Raw genomic sequence first — 17,407 nt, forward strand, 5'->3', positions numbered from 1 at the left:
CCCCCCCCCCCCCCCCCCCCCCCCCCCCCCCCCCCCCCCCCCCCCATATGATCCTACTTCTTAGATGTCATTTTGTTCAATCATTGGTATCCCTTCTGTCGGAAAAATGATGTTCCCAAGAAAAAAAGCTCATTTGGAGATTTGGACTCTGAAGGCGACTGCAGGAGGGGCGCGCCGTTGTGTATGGCTACCCTGCCTACAATCCGTCCTTTCACCCGTTTATTTTTATTTTTAGTGTGTTAAAAAGTTTTGTTGGAGGTCTTCTAGTCCTTTTTTTTGCGGGGGTGGGGAGACTATTTTTCTCAGTCGCTACCTGGTCAGAGATGCGTCTTTCCTCCGAGCTGCTTCTTCACCCCCTCCTTGCGGCCTACCACCTGGACTGGAGCGGCGTTTCCTGTCTGGACCGGCCAGAACTTCAGCTTCAGTGGCGCTGAAGCACCATCGCGGAATGGGCGATGCTTTCCCGAGGATCGGCGTGTGGTAAGCTGAGTGCTGAGTCCGCCGACTCCAACATCGCGGAGCTGTGGTTGCAGAGTGTCCAGCTGCGGGCGGTGCTGACTTCAACATTACGGAGGCCTGGGATCTTTCGCCGAGGTTGCCAGTGAGAATCTCCACCCAGCTCGGCCTGTGGAATTCGGGAGCTGAGGTCTCTGATAGGAAGCGGCCAATTCAGAACTCCAATGCCGCTGAGAGTGTACTCTCGGAAGCCAGAGCTCCATCATCTCGGCGAGAGAGCCTGAAACATCGGGCCTCCGTTGCGGCGACTGCAGAGGCCTCAAATAGGCCCCGACCACGGGTGAACGTAGAGGAAGAGGACTGAACTTTTTACTGTTTAAGTAGGAACTGCAGATGCTGGTAAATCGAAGGTACACAAAAATGCTGGAGAAACTCAGCGAGTGCAGCAGCATCTATGGAGCGAAGGAAATGGGCAACGTTTCGGGCCGAAACCCTTCTTCAGAGGGTCTGAAATTGATGTTTTTTAACCCTTATTTCAATATGTCAACATTTATTGTGTTTTTTCACACTTTGCCCTCTTTCTTGGGGTGTGTGAATTTGGCACTTGCAATTGAGAGTCTGTTTCTTAGTAAAGATACATAATAAATCCACTAAATTAGGACCATATCATCTTTAACTCTATGAAAATCACCAAGCTCTGCCAGAGGTTTCACAAATTTGTTACTATTGCATCAGTTTGATTGGCTTGATTTTGCCGATTCCTTTGCCGAGGCACTTGAGTCACAGCCTGAGAATGCATGCAGTCCAAGTAATGTTGAGCAGTATTCTGAGGAGGACTGATTTGCAAAATGGGTGACATCTATTGCCCGTGCCTCCCTGTGTCAAAGAACAGTGGTGTCTTGAATGCTCTTTGCATAGTGAAGCAATATGAAAAATATATTGCTATCTGTGCTTTTGACTTGTACGTGGTCATATCCTTGTACTTTGCCTTAGGTGCAGTATGAGATGACTCGCAAGTCTGTTTCTTCTTGGTTTGATTTCAGGGATTGAATCTCAGACTGCAGTGTCTCTTTCCCATTCTGAGAAGTAAGAAGTGTGACCTCTCCTTCCTTACTGAAGATCACCTTCCTTCCATGTAGCCTCGTTGCCATGTCATGCTCACTCCACACATCAAGAAGTTCAATGAGCTGTTTCTTCTCATAATTGGTCAAGAACCGCTTCCAATCTCTTGTTTTTTTGACGTTTCCTCCTTTGATTATTCTCTTCTCCACACACCCACGCCGTGTCCGTTCACATAACTTCACTGAATCTGGTTTGTACATATCAGTACTGAAGACTTCATCATTAGATGACAATGCATTGAAGATTTTGATGCCAATCTCTTTGAAGTTTGTAGGAATCTTTGAACGTTGAGATGGTAGAATGCAGCATTGCCATCTTCCACTTCAGATGTTTTCAGCTTCACTTTTTTCTTTGTTTCTGCCATGGTTTTGAGCTTCAGATTCTTGATGGGTTCGGAGAATGCTGTATTTTTCTCTCTGATGAACTTCTCTTTCTGTTCTTTCCCTGTGGTAAGTACCTTGTTGACCAGAAGAGAATACATACAACCCAGGAAGCTCTTTACAAAATGGTTTTCTTTACACATGCCTCACTTTTCCTTATCTCAGTTGGTTGTTGATCTCTGCATTTGGTTCCGCGATAGGTACCAGAAGTCATGTCTGCGAGGCTGAGAGTTGCAGAGAGAAAGTGTGCCCTTTCTGTTGAAGTTTGAACACATCTCTGATAAGCACTTCTCCAAGATGCCAGAGAGCCCAACACCACTACCACCACCTTGAGATTTGCCATGCTTCATGATTGTCTCCTCAATTGTTTTGTCAACAGCACATCGGTTTCTTGGTATGAACGACCTGGCGACACTGATGGTACCTCTTTCGAGGAAACCCAGGGTACCGGGTTGTAATTCTTAAATGTTTACGAAGAACACAGCAAGGTAGCTCAGATAGCGCGAGTAATTGTGACCACCAAAGGTGAAGAAGAGATCAGGCATAAGAAACAGACAGTGCAAGTACAACGGAAAGTTTTTAAGAAGGAACTGCAGATGCTGGAAAATCGAAGGTACACAAAAAAGCTGGAGAAACTCTGCGGGCGCAGCAGCATCTATGGAGCGAAGGAAAAAGGCAACGTTTTGGGCCAAAACCCTTCTTCAGACTGATCGGGGGTGGGGGGGGCGGGGAGAAGAAAGGAAAAAGGAGGAGGAGCTCGAAGGCTGGGAGATGGGAGGAGACAGCAGGAGGGCTGAGGAAGGGGAGGAGACAGCAAGGACTAACAAAATTGGGAGAATTCAAAGTTCATGCCCCCAGGATGAAGACTCCCCATGCGGAATATGAGGTGCTGTTCCTCCAATTTCCGGTGTTGCTCGCTCTGGCCATGGAGGAGACCCAGGACAGAGAGGTTGGATATGGAATGGGAGGGGGAGTTGAAGTGCTGAGCCACCAGGAGGTCAGGTAGGTTCTTGCGGACCGACAGGAGGTGTTCGGCGAAACGATCACCCAACCTCCGCTTGGTCTCACTGATATAGATCTGCTGACATCTAGAGCAGCGGATGCAATAGATGAGGTTGGAGGAGATGCAGGTAAACCTCTGTCGCACCTGGAACTACTGCTTGGGTCCTTGAATGGAGTCTAGGGGGAGGTAAAGGGACAAGTGTTGCATCTCTTGCGGTTGCAATGGAAAGTGCCCGGGGAGGAGGTGGTACGGGAAGGAAGGGAAGAATTGACAAGGGAGTTATGGAGGTAGTGGTCTTTGCGGAAGGCAGATATGGGGGGAGATGGGAAGATGTGGCGAAACTGACGGAGGATTACTTGTATGTGACGGCTGGTGGGGTGAAAGGTGAGGACTAGGGGGACTCTGCCCTTGTTGCGAGTGGGGGGATGGGGAGAGAGAGCACTGTTGCGGGGTATAGAAGAGACCCTGGTGCGAGCATCATCTATGGTGGAGGAGGAGACCTCCGTTCCCTGAAGAATGAGGACATTTCAGATGCCCTGGTGTGGAACGCCTCATCCTGGGAGCAGATGCGGCGTAGACGGAGTAATTGGGAGTAGGGGATGGAGTCCTTGCAGGAAGCAGGGTGGGAAGAAGTGTAGTCCAGATAGCCATGGGAGTGAGTAGGTTTATAGTGGATGTCGGTCAGTCTACTTTCCACACATAGACTGGGAAACACATTCTGTAAATGGGCTGGATGGTTTGGAGTTTGTAAAATGTGTGCAGGATAGTTTTTTGCAGCAATACATAGAGGTACCTACTAGAGAAGGGGCAGTGCTGGACCTCTTGTTAGGAAATGAGACGGGACAGGTGGCGGAGGTATGCGTTGGGGAGCACTTCGGGTCCAGTGATCACAATAGCATTAGTTTCAATATAATTATAAAGAGGGTCAGAACTGGACCTAGGGTTGAGATTTTTGATTGGAGAAAGGCTAACTTTGATGAGATGCGAAATGATTTAAAAGGAGTGAACTGGGACATTTTGTTTTATGGGAAGGATGTAGAAGAGAAATGGATTACATTTAAAGGGGAAATTTTAAGAGTACAGATTCTTTATGTTCCTGTTCGGTTGAAAGGAAACAGTAAAAATTGGAAAGAGCCCTGGTTTTCAAGGGAAATTGGACATCTTGTTCGGAAAAAGAGGGAGATCTACAATAATTATAGGCAGCATGAAGTAAATGAGGTGCTTGAGGAGTATAAGGAATGTAAAAAGAATCTTAAGAAAGAAATTAGAAAAGCTAAAAGAAGACTAGGGAAATTGACGATGGTAAAGCAGTGGATGTTGTTGAGATGGACTTTAGTAAGACCTTTGACATGGAAGGTTGGTTAAGAAGGTTCAACTGTTGGGTATAAATGCAGGAATAGCAAGATGGATTCAACAGTGGCTGAATGGGAGACGCCAGAGGGTAATGGCGGATGGCTGTTTGTCGGGTTGGAGGCAGGTGACTAGTGGTGTGCCTCAGGGATCTGTGTTGGGTCCTTTGTTGTTTGTCATGTACATCAATGACCTGGATGAAGGTGTGGTAAATTGGATTAGTAAGTATGCAGATGGTACCAAGATAGATGGGTGTTGTGGATAATGAAGAGGATTTCCAAAGTCTACAGAGTGATTTAGGCCTTGGAAGAATGGGCTGAAAGATGGCAGATGGAATTTAATGCTGATAAATGTGAGGTGCTACACCTTGGCAGGACAAATCAAAATAGGACGTACATGGTAAATGGTAGGGAATTGAAGAATGCAGTTGAACAGAGGGATCTGGGAATAACCGTGCATAGTTCCTTGAAGGTGGAATCTCATATAGATAGGGTGGTAAAGAAAGCTTTTGGCATGCTAGCCTTTATAAATCAGATCATTGAATATAGAAGCTGGGATGTAATGTTAAAATTGTACAAGGCATTGGTGAGACCAAATCTGGAGTATGGTGTACAATTTTGGTTGCCCAATTATAGGAAGGATGTCAACAAAATAGAGAGAGTACAGAGGAGATTACTAGAATGTTGCCTGGGTTTCAACAATTAAGTTACAGAGAAAGGTTGAATAAGTTAGGTCTTTATTCTCTGGAGCGCAGAAGGTTAAGGGGGGACTTGATAGAGGTCTTTAAAATGGTGAGAGGGATAGACAGTTGATGTGGACAAGCTTTTCCCTTTGAGAAAAGGGAAGATTCAAACGAGGACATGACCAGAATTAAGGGACAGAAGTTTAGGGGTAACATGAGGGGGAACTTCTTTACTCGGAGAGTGGTAGCGGTGTGGAATGAGCTTCCAGTGGAAGTGGTGGAGGCAGGTTCGTTGGTATCATTTAAAAATAAATTGGATAGGCATACTGATGAGAAGGGAATGGAGGGTTATGGTATGAGTGCAGGCAGGTGGAACTAAGGGAATATAATTGTTCGGCACGGACTTGTAGGGCCGAGATGGCCTGTTTCCGTGCTGTAATTGTTTTATGGTCTTATCACCTGCAATGGAAATAGTGAGGTCAAGGAATGGTAGGTAAGTGTCGGAAATGGTCCAGGTGTATTTGAGTGCCGTATGGAAGTTAGTGGTGAAGTGGATGAAGTCAGCCAGTTGTGTGCGGGTGCAGGAGGTGGCACCAATGCAAGCAGTCATTGATGTAGCGGAGGTAGAGGTCGGGGATGGGGCCCTGGTACATATTGAACAAGGATTGCTCGACGTAGCCGACAAAGAGGCAGGCATAGCTGGGGCCCATGCGTGTGCCCATAGCTACGCCTTGTATTTGGAGGAAATGGGAGGAGTCAAACGTGAAGTTATTGAGGGTAAGGACCAGCTCCGCTAGGCAGAAGAGAGTGTCAGTGGCCGGGTATAGGTTGCTTCTCTGGTCGAGGAAGAACTGGAGGGCTTTGAGACCATCCTGGTGGGGGATTGAGGTGTAGAGTGACTGGATGTCCATGGTGAAGATGAGGGGGTGAGGGACTAGAGAATGGAATGCGCGGAGACGACAGAGAGTGTCTGAGGTGTCTTGAACATAGGTAGGAAGGGGTTTAACCAAGGAGGATAGTATGGAGTCAAGGTATTTGGAAATGAGGGAAAGTTGTTCTCTTTCACAGACCTAATCAATAAGAGAGCAATCCACACACAATCCATGTACAACAACCAAAATTGTGCAGTCCTCCCGAGAGATCCTTTTTGAACATCAGTTTTGAAGCTCTCATATGACTCCATTAATGTCTTGAGATCTGCATTGGCCATGACTTTAGCAAGTGCCTGCTTTGTTGGTGATCGGATTAGCTCTTGAAAGATGCCCTTTGATTCCTCTGATATACCGGACAACACTGCATCTTTTCAGCCATAGGCAGGAATTCATCAAGAAGGACCCTCTCCAAGCACTCCACCATCATTTTGTGGCAGTGCAGACTTCTGTCGTAGTTCTTTCCTGTGATTCTAGACATTCAAGAGAGAGCTGGATAGCGGGGTTGGGGGATATGGGGAGAAGGCAGGAACTGATGAGGGATGATCAGCCATAATCACATGAATGGCGGTGCCGAATGGCCTACTCCTGCACCTATTGTCTATTGTCATAACACCTTTCATAGGACCAGTAGACATGAGTCCCGACTCCATGAGGACATCCTGAAGTCCGGATCCTACCATTTTCTATCCAAGCATTTTGAAGTATGCACCAAAGATCCTATAGCGAGGATCTTTGGCCAGCACATCATCGCTGGAGTAACTTGCTGCTTGGTTTTCTGGTCCTCCAAAAATATTCGAAATGGAATGACCTATCTGGGACACATGACAATAAAATTCTCTTGACTTGGACTTAAACAAAAAAGGGTTATTGGGAGAAAAAAAGAGCTACCTTTAATGTAATTGCTTCTGGTTGGGTACCTATAGTAGGGTGAAGACTATTCCATGCTTTAATTGTGCGGCGGAACTCCATGGAGCAGCCAGCATCTCTGGATAGAAGAAATTGGGTGATGTTTCGGGTAGAGTCCCTTGTTTAGATTTCCTCTGGTTTTAGTGTTTTAGTTTAATTTATAGATACAGCGTGGAAACGGGCCCTTCGGCCCACCGAGTCCACGCCGATCACCCGTACACTAGTTCTATCCCACACATTAGCGATGCAAATCAGTCAAGATTATTTTATTCTCTCATGTCCCAATGAAATCCTTACTTGCAGCAGCACAACAGAATATGTAAACATAGTACTCTGTAAACAATGTTATCAACGAGAAAACAAAACGGTGTATATTTATATATGAAGATATAACCACACACACACACACAATTTCCCTCCTTGGATTAATAAAGTTCTATCGTATAGTATCGTGTGTGTAGGAAAGAACTGCAGATGCTGGTTTAAACTGAAGATAGACACAAAAAGCTGGATTAACTCAACAGGTCAGACAGAATCTCTGGACAAAAGAAAAATGTTACGTTTTGGGTTGGGTCTGAAAAATGTTCCTGCACACCTTTGGAATGTGGAAGGAAATAAAACCACCTGGAGAAAACCCATGCGATCAAAGGGAATAGGAACAAACTCCAGACAGACAGCACCCATATTCAGGATCAATTCGGGTCTCTGGCAATTTTAGGCAGCAACTTTATGACCAATGTACCGCTCCATAGTCTTGAACCAAATTAAAATCTACAGTAGCTGTAAAGGGCTTGGGTCCTTGAATGGAGTCAAGGGGGGAGGTAAAGTAACAAGTGTAGCATTTCCTGCGGTTGCAAGGGAAAATGCCAGGAAAGGGTGTGGTTTTGGTGGGAAGGGACGAAATGACCAGGGAGTTACGGAAGGAGCGGTCTCTGCGGAAAACCGACAGGGGAGATGGGAAGATGTGGCCAGTGGTGGGATCCTGTTGGTAGACAAAGCTGGAGAAAATCAGCGGGTGAGGCGGCATCTATGGAGCGAAGGAATAGGCGACGTTTCGGGTCGAGACCCTTCAGACTGATGTCGGGGGGGGGAGTCTAGAAAAAGAAAGGAAGGGGCGGAGACAGTAGGCTGTGCGAGAGTTGGGGAAAGGAGGGAGAAAGCAAGGACTACTTGAAATTGGAGAAGTCAATGTTCATACCGCTGGGGTGTAAACTACCCAAGCAAAATATGAGGTGCTTTTCCTCTAATTTGTGGTGAACCTCACTCTGTCCATGGAGGAGGCCCAGGACAGAAAGGTCAGATTCGGAATGGGAGGAGGAGTTGAAGTGCTGAGCCACCGGGAGATCAGGTTGGTTATTGCGAACTGTGTGTAGGTGTGGTGCGAAGTTTGTTTGGAAGTGGAAAGAAATAATATAAATTGCATTCTTTGCTACATGTTAAAGGAGATGAGATACTGTATTGTAATTTTGCTGCATGTCATTGTGGTATATATCATAGTAAAGTGGATAAGGGAGAACCAGTGGATGTATTATATATGGACTTTCAGAAGGCTTTCGACAAGGTCCCACATAAGAAATTAGTATACAAACTTAAAGCACTGTACTGACCCCCCCACCATTCATCCTGTACTGACCCTCCCCCCCCATCCATCCTGCACCGCACCCCCCCCCCCCATTCATCCTGTACTGACCCCCCCCCCCCCCCCCCCATTCATCAAGTACTGATAAACCATTCATCCTGTACTGATCCCCCCCGCATTCATCCTGTACTGATGCCCGCATTCATCCTGTACTGATGCCTCCTGTCAATCCCATACTGATCCACCCATTCAACCCCACTGACTTCCCCCATGCTCTCCCCTCACAATTTTATCTATTCCAACCAACACAAACTAATTCCCCTGTCTCCATCCATCCAACACCTTGCCTTCTCAGTTCACCCCCCCCCCCCCCCCCCCCCCCCCCCCCTGCTATCTATCCACCCCGCACTGATTCACAGCGCCCCCCCCCCCCCCCCGACCCTACTGTGCTGGAAATGTCTTCAGAGCAAAAATTTACTATGTTTGATAACGGAATGCAATCAAATGTGTTTTAAATCCCAATGTTATTATTTATTTTAATCCATAAAGATGGATTAATTAAATTGAGAACACGTAAAACATTAAATCAGGAGATATTTCAGTTGAAATTTTAACTTTAATTCCGGTGGGAATGATGGAAACGGCGTTTATCAATAATTAAAAAAAAATCTGCATAATGGTGCATACAAACTGGGTATCTTCTTTGTTGTTCACAACACATACATTTGATCTAAATGTCTGGTAATGTGATATTTTAACACCTTTAAACATATTACCAAAAGAATGTTTGCTGCAGTTATGTCCTTTGCCCATCTCTTGTCAGTTAGTTAGATGGGTATAGTCGGTTTTAACAGCTATTACTGTATCATAAAATGCCGTTAGAAATTTTCTTGCAACCTGGATATTTTGTTGTGGATAAATTATGTGGGAAGCAAGAGTCTTTCTGTACCAATAGCAAAAACGACCCATGTTATGATAATTTTTGGTCCTTCACAGAAAACATGGTTGCATCAATCGGTAGTGTGTTTGGTTAAGCATCTCTGTTACCATGGTCCAGGATTTATTGACACAGGTTGATCATACGCTGAATAATCCAACCACATTTTTGTTGGGAAGTGGAAAGATATAATAGAAATTGCATTAATTGCAATGCGTAAAAAGAGTTGACATACTGTATTGTAACTTTGCTGCATGACATTGTGGTATATCTCATGTCTTGATTGGTGAATATGTTTAGTTTGTGACTATTTGAAGCAGAAATAATATGTGAATGCTTAATTGAGTATAATTCCGACTGGTAACTACGCACTTCATCCAAGCCGTCTTAAATTGACCATCTAAATTGGCATTTGGCAACTTAAAAAGCTGCCTACGTTGCCCGGCTGGCAACAGGGGAAAAAAAGTTAAGTGAGAGCCCTGAAACTGTTCCGTTTTTAGGTGGGACAGATCTAACTGGAGTGTCTCATCGATCTGAACTGTATCACACATCTTTCACAGCTATCAACAGATGACCCAAATTTCATTTGGACCTCAAAATCTAAAGACAGCAGCCCCAACTCCATATGTTTTGCTTTTGATCTTCTTGATCGGTACCTGTACACAGAACAAAAGTTGTAAAGAACAGAGCCTGTTGTTTTCAGGTACAGCATTTCTTTCACATATTTCAAAAGACTATTTGTGATCGTCTCTGTATATGTTTGATAAAATAAATCTTATTAATGGTATTCCATGTCCTTTTCCACTCTGTTATTCGGGTAGATTGAGTCCAAATATCCAGTTTCTCCTTGCAGCATTTTCCAATTTTTTCAGATCTCAGAATTTTGCTTTGATTCCCTTTCTGGCACATGATCTTAAGATGAGGTTTTCCACTGTAGGGCGTCTAAAATGTTCTCCATCAGAAAACCCTGTTTTAGTTGATGGCGCCCTCGCACGCATTTCCTTTACATCATGCATGCCTGCCCCTCCTTCACCCCAGACAGATCACCTATGGAGTTCAAGAAGGAACTGCAGATGCTGGAAGATCGAAGGTACAAAAAATGCTGGAGAAACTCAGCGGGTGCAGCAGCATCCATGGAGCGCAGGAAAATGGCGGCGGTTCGGGCCAAAACCCTTCTTCAGACTGATGGGGGGGGGGGGGGGAGAAGGAAGGAAAAGGGGAGGAGGAGGAGCCCGAGGGCGGGGGGATGGGAGGAGACAGCTCGAGGGTTAAGGAAGGGGAGGAGACGGTAAGGACTAGCAAAACTGGGAGAATTCAACGTTCATGCCAGCCGGACGCAAGCTGTTCCTCCAATTTCCGGTGTTGCTCACTGTGGCAATGGAGGAGACCCAGGACAGAGAGGTCGGATTGGGAATGGGAGGGGGAGTTGAAGTGCTGAGCCACCGGGAGTTCAGGTAGGTTATTGCGGACTGAGAGGAGGTGTCCCGCGAAACGATCGCCCAGCCTCCGCTTAGTATCCCCGATGTAAATCAGCTGACATCTAGAGCAGCGGATGCAGTAGATGAGGTTGGAGGAGATACAGGTGAACCTTTGTCGCACCTGGAATGACTGCTTGGGTCCTTGAATGGAGTCGAGGGGGGAGGTGAAGGGACAGGTGTTGCATTTCTTGCGGTTGCAACGGAAAGTGCCCGGGGAGGGGGTGGTACGGAAGGGAAGAATTGACAAGTGAGTTGCGGAGGGAGCTGTCTTTGCGGAAGGCAGACATAGGGGGAGATGGGAAGATGTGGTGGGGGTCAAGTTGGAGGTGGCGGAAATGGTGGAGGATTATTTGTTGTATTTACCGGCTGGTGGGGTGAAATGTGAGGACTAGGGGGATTCTGCCCTTGTTGCGAGTGCAGGGATGGGGAGAGAGCAGTGTTGCGGGGTATGGATGAGACCCTGGTGCGAGCCTCATCTATGGTGGCGGAGGGGAATCCCCGTTCCCTGAAGAACGAGGACATTTCCGATGCCCTGGTGTGGAACATCTCATCCTGGGAACAGATGTGGCGTAGGCGGAGGAATTGGGAGTAGGGGATGGAGTCTTTACAGGGGGCAGGGTGGGAAGACGTGTAGTCCAGATAGCCATGTGAGTTAGTTGGTTTGTAGTGTATGTCGGTCAGAAGTCTGTCCCCTGCGATGGAGATGGTGAGGTCAAGGAATGGTAGGGAAGTGTTGGAAATGGTCCAGGTGTATTGGAGTGCCGGATGGAAGTTGGTGGTGAAGTGGATGAAGTCAGTCAGTTGTGTGTGGGTGCAGGAGGTGGCCCCAAAGCAGTCGTCAATGTAACGGAGGTAGAGGTCGGGGATGGGGCCCTGGTACGTATTGAACAAGGATTGTTCAACATACCCGACAAAGAGGCAGGTGTAGCTGCGGCCCATGCGTGTGCCCATAGCTACGCCTTGTGTTTGGAGGAAATGGGAGGAGTCAAACGTAAAGTTGTTGAGGGTGAGGACCAATTCCGCTAGGCGGAGGACGGTGTCAGTGGTTGGTATAGGTTTCTCCTCTGGTCGGGGAAGAACCGGAGGGCTTTGAGACCATCCTGGTGGGGGATGGAGGTGTAGAGTGACTGGACATCCATGGTGAAGATGAGGGGGTGAGGGCCTAGAGAATGGAATGCGTGGAGGCGGCGGAGAGTGTCTGAGGTGTCTAGAACATAGGTGGGAAGGGATTTGACCAAAGGGTATGAAGTCAAGGTATGTGGAGATGAGTTAGATGGGGCACGAACAAGCAGAGACAATGGGTCTGCCGGGAGAGCCGGGTTTGTGGATTTTGGGGCAAAGGTAAAAACGGGCCGTGCGGGGCTGGGGAACAATGAGATTGGAAGCTTCGTCGGGCAGGGCGTGGGAATTGATGAAGTCGGCGATGGTGCTAGAAATGGTGGCCTGGTGCTCGTCAGTGGGGTCATGGCCAAGGGTAAGTAGGAGTCCTATGGAGTTCCCCTGGTTCTCACCTTTAACACTATTAACCCCACAAGCCACGGCATGGGTGCCTCAAACTGGTGGCATAATAGTAGAGTTGCTGCCTTGCAGCGTCACAGACCAGGGTTTGATCCTGACTTTGGGTGCTGTCTGTACGGTGTTTGTATGTTCTCCCCGTATGTGTAAATTGTCCCTAGTGTGTGTAGGATAGTGTTCGTGTGCGGAGATCGCTGATCGGTGGGCTGACGGACCTATATCCACACTGTATCTCTAAACTAAAAATTCTGTGAATCATTCATGAGCATTTCTACCAACACCAAGAGGATTCACTGCCAGACAGATCTTTCCCCCCCCTCCCGCTCCCAATTTCTGTTATCTGCAGTTCTCCAACTCCCGTCATCCCATCCCACCCAGTCCTCTTCATTCCTGGCATAATTTTGCCATTTTTTACTCTACAGAAGGCGGTCATTCAGCCCATTAAACCCATGAACCCATAATGACTCTCAGAGCATTCCTATCAATCTCATTCCCCCAAGCATTTCCCTAAAATATATACTGTCCAACCAACTAATCCCCTCTCCAGCTTGCTTCTCCCAATGGCCATCTATGTGAGGAGTATTTATAGCGGCTATTTAAACCTAACGACCAGCATGTCTTTGAGAGCAGTGAAGAGAAACAGTTAAAGACTGTATTCTGCATACGTACTGCATAAGTCATCGGAACAAAATATGTGAGACAGCTCCACCACCTGCAGCTGCCATTCCCACATTAGTTTAGATTATTATTGTCATGAAGATACGGGAAAAAAAATGTTGTGCTATCCAATCAAGGAAAAGACTATTCATGATACAATCAAGGTGTCCACAATACTCAGATAATGGTACAACATTCAATGCAAAATATAACATTGAAGTTCAAAGGTCTCCAATGTAGATGGGAAGTTCAGAAGCATACATGATGGAAAGTGTCAAAGATTAAACCGGAGGGAGATCTGGTGATGTCTGAATTAATAGTCCAGGGCTTCTCTGATCAATCCTTTTCCGAAATTGCAAAATTTGATTGTTTTTCCGTTATTGCACAGGTGCTAGTCCGAACAAATGCATGTCAAATCCATAGATTCCTTAGAGAAATATATTTACATGTTTCCTTTTGTTTTCAGGTACAAGAAGTGCAGACTTGAAAAGGGTAAGAGTCATTGCATTTCTAGTGATAGTAAAATTTCAGATAATTAAGCCAAAATACAGTTATATATATATATATATATAGGCAGCATCTCCAGAGAACATGCGTAGGTGATGGTACACAAAATTGCTGGAGAAAGTCATCGGGTGCAGCTACATCTATGGAGCGAAGGAAATAGGCGACGTTTCGGGCCGAAACCCTTCTTCAGACTGATTGAAGGGTCTGAAGAAGAGTTTCGGACCGAAACGTCGCCTATTTCCTTTGCTCCATAGATGCTGCTGCACCCGCTGAGTTTCTCCAGCATTTTTGTGTACCTTCGATCTTCCAGCATCTGCAGTTCCTTCTTGAATGCATAGGTGATGATTTGGGTGGTGACACTTTTTCAGACTGATTGTAGTGGATCTGAAGAGGGAGGGATGTGTTTAAGTTACCTAAATGAATTCAACATTCATACCATTGTATTGTAAGCTTCTCAAGCAAAATATGAGGTGTTGTTCCTCCAATTTGCATGTGGTCTTGGCAATAGAGGAGGCCCAGGACAGAAGATGAAGGGGAGTTAAATTTATTAGCAACCGAGAACTCCCAATAGGCCTTGGCAGACTGAGCTCCTATATCTATATCTACTCCAATATATAGGAGACCGCATCGGGAATACTGGCTGCAGTAGGTTGGAGGAGATGCATGTGAATCTCTGTCTCGCCAGGAAGGAATGTTGGGGTCCTTGGAAGGAGTTGAGGGAGGAGGTATAAGGACAGGTATTACATCTCCTGAGATTGCAGGATAAAGTACCTGTGCAGAGGTGGTTTGGGTGGGAAGTGAAACAAGGAATTGTGGACAGAATGGTCTCCCTGAAAGATGGAAAGGGCTGGAGAAGACTAGTTATGACTGTTTTTGTCTTTCAATGCTAAAAAACATAACAGCGACTATTTTATTCTATTTCTTTCCCACAGCATTTTCTGTAAAATGACAAGGACAAGAGTAATTATGCACTTGCAATTTTATGCCTGGCTATAAATAGTATTTTGCAATAATCCCCCAAAAGGTTGTAATTCTCTACACCCCATTGAAAACCTGCCATAAAATGGTGCTGGTTATCCTATGGAAAACAGTACTGCCGTACAGCTACACACTGCAGAGTGAAATAAAAAATATTTTAAAATTGACGGTAGAACTATTTTTTCAATTATTTTCAGTTTATTAATCTTTGTATTTCAACGTTTAATTGCAGATTTACTTCATTCTATTACTGATTTGTCTACTTTCACAAGTAACTGCGTGTGATCGAGACAAATATGAACATAATGGTGTCTGCTGCTCATTGTGTTCAGCTGGTAAGTGATAGCCAATATTTTATACATTCTTTACCACGATGCTAACAAAGGTCATTTCATTTTATGTTCGTATGTACTGCACACATGACTTTGTTAAAGTGAATCATGTCATAACCATATAACCATATAACAATTACAGCACAGAAACAGACCATCTCTGCCCTTCTAGTCCGTGCCGTACACTTATTCTTCCCTAGTCCCATCTACCTGCACTCAGACCAGAACCCTCCATTCCTTTTCCGTCCATATACCTATCCAATTTATTTTTAAATGATAAAATCGAACCTGCCTCCAGCACTTCCACTGGAAGCTCATTCCACACAGCTACCACTCTCTGAGTAAAGAAGTTTCCCCTCGGGTTACCCCTAAATTTCTGTCCCTTAATTCTCAAGTCATGTCCTCTTGTTTGAATCTTCCGTACTCTCAATGGGAAAAGCTTATCCACGTCAACTCTGCCTATCCCTCTCATCATTTTAAAGACCTCTATCAAGTCCCCCCTTAACCTTCTGCTCTCCAAAGAATAAAGACCTAACTTGTTCAACCTTTCTCTGTAACTTAGTTGCTGAAACACAGGCAACATTCTAGTAAATCTCCTCTGTACTCTCTCTATTTTGTTGACATCCTTCCTATAATTAGGCGACCAAAATTGTACACCGTACACCAGAATTGGCCTCACAAATGCCTTGACCAATTTTAACATTACATCCCAACTTCTATACTCAATGCTCTGATTTATAAAGGCCAGCACACCAAACGCTTTCTTTACCACCCTATCTACATGAGATTCCACCTTCAGGGAGCTGTGCACAGTATCATAAATGATCTTTTATTTCCTTAGTAGGCATATGGATGAGAAGGGAATGGAGGGTTATGGTATGAGTGCAGGCAGGTGGGACTAAGGGGAAAACGTTGTTCGGCACGGACTTGTAGGGCCGAGATGGCCTGTTTCCGTGCTGTAATTGTTATATGGTTATATGGTTAATGATGTCACCCTTATCCTTTTGCAAAATATAGCAAACATTCCTTTAGTTTTGTTGATATTGAATAGATTGGTTTAATATTTTTGTACGTCAGAAGTTTTATTGATTTGGTCTCCTTTTATCGATTTCTTACAAGCATATGGTGCAACACAACCATAGAAAATAAAATATTTTAGAATCAGGTGGCGAGTGGCCTGGAAAATAAAATAGGTATATAGCTTTCACTCTCCTTTTTCCTTTTCTTCTTTTATTTTATTTATTTTTTTTGTCGTCTTTTTCTCCTTCTTCTTTCTTCTTCCTTCTTTTGGACTATTTTTCTATCTCACGCACCACTTATGTCAATCTCTTCTTTTCTACTCTTTTCCTTAGTCCTGTTTTGATATTAAATTAAAAAATAAAAAGTTGTATATGAAATGTAATGTGTCAACAAGTATTAGGTACTGAGGTACCACAGTATCGTATTTACTTCTAACAAAAATTAAAAAAAATTAAAAGTTTTTCTTCTGTGGTCATTTCCTAGAGGATTTAATGTTGAAACTGGCACCGAGAAACCTAACCAGTGCTGGACCACAAAGATTGCCCTGAGAGTCCCCGACATAAACGTATGTCCAGCCCCGAGGCCTGCCCGTCCATTTTGCACATCTCTTAAATGGCCTCCTACTATGAACCTCTGTCCTTGGTCAATGAGCTGAATTCTTTACATATATTTTGTGTTTTTTTTTAACCTGGATTCCATCAAATTGATTTTTATTAAATGTTTCTAACGTGGAAATGCTTTGAAAATACAAATACTAATAGTGTTGTCCTTACAGCTGTTCTGCCATCTATTGGCACAATATCCATGTCTTCAGGTTCATTGTTGTCGATCAAAGTTGAAGATTTTCTCTGACGGTTTTACATTTCCATGCCTTTTCCTACGACATATTTGCAATGACACTACAGGCTTTTAAATTAAATTTGCTGCTGTCGGGTGTTCCATCCAAGTGCTTTCTACAAAGCTGCGATCAGGATGGAATGAACTGTGCTCTGGAACAAAGCAGGGTGGAATTCTCACTGAGGCCCCCGGGTGGTTAAAATGGGTAATCCTGAAAATGGGCATGGCCGTCACTATTAACTCATGCCTTGAAAATGAACATGGCCATCACTGTTAACTCGTGCCCTGAAAATACAGTTAAAGCACTGCACTCAAAAAGGCAGCCAAAATCATCAAAGACCCACACCATCCTGGCCACACACTCATTTGACCATTGCCATCAGAAAGTAGGTAGAGGAGCCTGAAAACTGTAATGTCCAGGTTCAGGAACAGCTTCAAACATAACAACAAATAAGCTCTGAGCTCTGAACTGTAAAATACTATTATTATCGCACTAGATTTGTTATTTATTGAACTTTTTTTTCTCTTCCCCGTATGTACTATGTTTACATATTCACATATTCTGTTATGCTGCAGCAAGTAAGAATTTAATTGTCCCATGCAGAACATGACAATAAAACACTCTTGACTTGACTTTTTTGTGTTTCCTGAATCAGACCAGTGCTCTCCAATCATAAGATTGAACAACCTCAGGCAACAGCAGCAAAATAAAGATTGGAAAGACAAGGGCATAGTG

At 44.9% G+C, this 17,407-nt stretch overlaps 1 pseudogene; it reads left to right on the forward strand.

Moving 5' to 3' along the window:
* LOC129711748 (tumor necrosis factor receptor superfamily member 5-like) overlaps window positions 1-17,407 on the forward strand; it is a 52,090-nt pseudogene that overhangs the window by 15,932 nt on the left and 18,751 nt on the right.

This window comes from Leucoraja erinacea, chromosome 30 (genome assembly GCF_028641065.1).
Source record: "Leucoraja erinacea ecotype New England chromosome 30, Leri_hhj_1, whole genome shotgun sequence".
Classification (NCBI taxonomy): domain Eukaryota; kingdom Metazoa; phylum Chordata; class Chondrichthyes; order Rajiformes; family Rajidae; genus Leucoraja; species Leucoraja erinaceus.